The sequence below is a fragment of the Trachemys scripta genome, chromosome 2, assembly GCF_013100865.1.
Source record: "Trachemys scripta elegans isolate TJP31775 chromosome 2, CAS_Tse_1.0, whole genome shotgun sequence".
Taxonomy (NCBI): Eukaryota; Metazoa; Chordata; order Testudines; family Emydidae; genus Trachemys; species Trachemys scripta.
The window spans coordinates 258,796,040-258,799,707 of NC_048299.1; positions in this window are offsets into that span (position 1 = coordinate 258,796,040).

A 3,668-nucleotide genomic window follows, 5' to 3' on the forward strand; every position below is an offset into this window, starting at 1 on the left:
GACATGCTTCCATGCTGATCATGCTCATTAAAAAAAAAGTGTTAATTATATTAGTGACTGAACCCCTTGGGGGAGAATTGTATGTCTCCTGCTCTGTGTTTTATCTGCATTCTGCCATATATTTCATGTTATAGCAGTCTCGGATGATGACCCAGCATGTTGTTCGTTTTAAGAACACTTTCACTGCAGATATGACAAAATGCAAAGAAGGTACCACTGTGAGATTTCTAAAGATAGCTATAGCACTTGACCCAAGATTTAAGAATCTGAAGTGCCTCCCAAAATCTGATCGGGACAGGATGTGGAGCATGCTTTCAGAAGTCTCAAAAGAGCAACACTCTGATGCGGAAACTACAGAACCCGAAACACCGAAAAAGAAAATCAACCTTCTTCTGGTGGCATCTGACTCAGATGATGAAAATAAACATACATTGGTCTGCACTGCTTTGGATCATTATCGAGCAGAACCTATGCATGTCCTCTGGAATGGTGGTTGAAGCATGAAGGGACATATGAATCTTTATCACAGCTGGCATGTAAATATCCTGCAACTCCAGCTACAACAGTGCCATAAGAATGCTTGTTCTCACTTTCAGGTGACATTGTAAACAAGAAGCGGGCAGCATTATCTCCCGCAAATGTAAACAAACTTGTTTGTCTGAGCGATTGGCTGAACAAGAAGTAGGACTGAGTGGACTTCTAGGCTCTAACGTTTTAGATTGTTTTATTTTTAAATGCAGGTTTTTTTGTACGTAATTCTACATTTGTAAGTTAAACTTTCATGATAAAGAGATTGCACTACAGTACTTGTATTCGGTGAATTGAAAAATACTATTTCTTTTATTTTTGCAGTGCAAATATTTATAACAAAAAATAAATATAAAGTGAGCACTGTACACTTTCTGTTCTGTGTTGTAATTGAAATCAATATATTTAAAAATATGGAAAACATGCAAAAATATGTATATAAATAGCATTCTGTTGTTGTTTAACAGCGCAATTAATCTTGTGATTAATCATGATTAATTTTTTTAATTGCTTGACAGCAATATCTTAAATGCTTTGCTGACTAGGGAGTGGACTGCTGAACTGGGGCCTAGATTTTCAGAGTTGCTAAGCAACAAACAAATCTCATTGAAGTCAGTGAGAGCTGCATGTGTTCAGCACCCAAGTTTTAAAGTTATGACTTAGTGTAGACAAGATGCTGGTTTTTCACCATTATGTTGTCTAGCGCTCCTCTGAGCACAGTTAGCTGACACAATGGTAAGAAAAGTAGACACAGCCTTAGGAAAGAGTTTACCCTGAAGTATTTGGGGATGGCAAAGCTGCTAGAGGGATGTTAATTTTTGTGTGTGTGCGCCTGCTTTATTTGTTGTTTTGTTTTTAATAGAATGGGAAATACAGGCTACTATATGACAGCTTTCTTTATAACTAAAATTATGGAAAGGTGCCCAGAGGATAAAACAGGCCTATTTGTAAATCTAAATACATTAAATACATAAATAAAAAGCTTCAATTCTTTTCTGGGAATAAATTTGCAACATTTTCTTTTTTATGTGATCTGAATCTATTTGCAAATGTTTTCAGGGTGAAATTCACCCCAGGGCCTGGCAAGACCTATCTGAATCCTTCCTGCATATCACCTAGGGAACAAACAAGGCTCCGCTGTCCCTGTCTAGCCTGGACTGCTCTTTGCAAGACCTAGGCAACATTTAATTGACAGTCAAGCCTATTTTGAGAGTTTAAGTGGTACCTAGTTCTCGTACTTACCCTCTGCAGAGCAAACAAACATTTATATTGTGGTAGCATCTCAAGATCACAGCCAAGTTCGAACCCATTGCGCTAGGTGCTGTACAATTATATAATACAGTCCCCAAATAACTCACAAAATATTCAAGCAGGATTGCACGTAATCACAGAGTCCTAAGGTGCTTTCAAAAGTTAAAGGGGAAGGAGCAGCCCAACCAGCTCAATGAAAAGAAGACTGGATTGAGTGAGGTGGAAAGGTGCAGAAATGGTGAAAGATGGCTAGACAACCCCCAGACAAAAATGACAAAATGGGAAAGGAAAGCTATAGTGAGGAGGAGAAAATCAGATGGGGTGATCTCCAAACCTTCATAAAAACTGCCAAACATGTGACTCTTTTTCTAAGCTGATTGAACATCTCCTTAATTAATAGTATATGGGTAGATTTAAAACTAGATTAAAACTCCAGCTCTGCTGCTCTTGTGCGCTCAAATAAATCTCCCGCTGACTTCAATCAACGTAGGTTGGGTTTTCTGTAGGCATTTAGGCTATACACAGGACTTGGGGTAACAGCTACAGGAATGTTAATAATTATTTTGACCACAGGAGGGCTCCCATGTTTCATGAATGCACCTGGAAACCCATTGAAAATAGTGAGAAGAATTTGTGGCAAAGGAAGGACTAGGGTGATAGAGTTGAAACAAAGTGCATCCCTTAGGCCTGGTCTACACTATGACTTTAATTCGGATTTAGCAGCGTTAAATCGAATTAACCCTGCACCCGTCCACACAACAAAGCCATTTATTTCAAAATAAAGGGCTCTTAAAATCGATTTCTGTACTCCACCCCGACGAGCAGAGTAGCGCCAAAATCGATATTGTCATTTCAAATTATGGTTAGTGTGGCTGCAATTCGATGGTATTGGCCTCCGGAAGCTATCCCACAGTGCACCATTATGACCGCTCTGGACAGCAATCTGAACTCGGATGCACTGGCCAGGTAGACAGGAAAAGCCCCGTGAACATTTGAATTTCATTTCCTGTTTGCCCAGCACAGGAGAGCACAGGTGACCACAGAAAGCTCATCAGCACAGGTAACCATGCAGGCCGAAAATCGAAAAAGAGCACCAGCATGACCGTATGGGAGGTACTGGATCTGATCGCAATATGGGGAGAGGATTCAGTGCTAGCAGAACTTCGTTCGAAAAGACAAAATGCCAAAACTTTTGAAAAAATCTCCAAGGGCATGATGGAGAGAGGCCATAATAGGAACTCAGATCATTGCCGCATGAAAGTCAAGGAGCTCAGACAAGCCTATCAAAAAACAAAGGAGGCAAACGGTCACTCCGGGTCAGAGCCGCGGACATGCCGCTTCTACGCCGAGCTGCATGCAGTTCTAGGGGGGGCTGCCACCACTACTCCACCTCTGACCATAGATTCCGAGGCGGGGGTAATCTCATCAGCTACACCTGAGGATTCTGTGGATGGGGAAGAGGAGGAGGACGAGCTTGTGGAGAGCACACAGCACTCCGTTCTTCCCAACAGCCAAGATCTTTTTCTCAGCCTGACTGAAGTACCCTCCCAACCCAGTACCCAAGACCATGAGCCTGTGGCTGAAAAGAAATCCTTCCCTGCAGTTAGCCAAGCGCGGGGGGGGAATTGGCCCTGAGCCTTTCGCGTTTGGCTAGCAGGGATCTTCCCTGATACCAGCCATGCGATGGGGGGAGGGGTACAGCGATCATCCCAGATAATTCATGGTGGGGGTGGGGGGTGGGAGGTTAGTTTGGTTTCTGCAGGGATCTTCCCTGATACCAGCCATGCGGTGCGGGAAGGGATAAAGCGATCATCCCAGAGAATTGGATGTGGGGGGGGGGGGGAGTAGTTTGTTTTCTGCTGCTGAAGGTTCACAGGAAAACCGCAGCA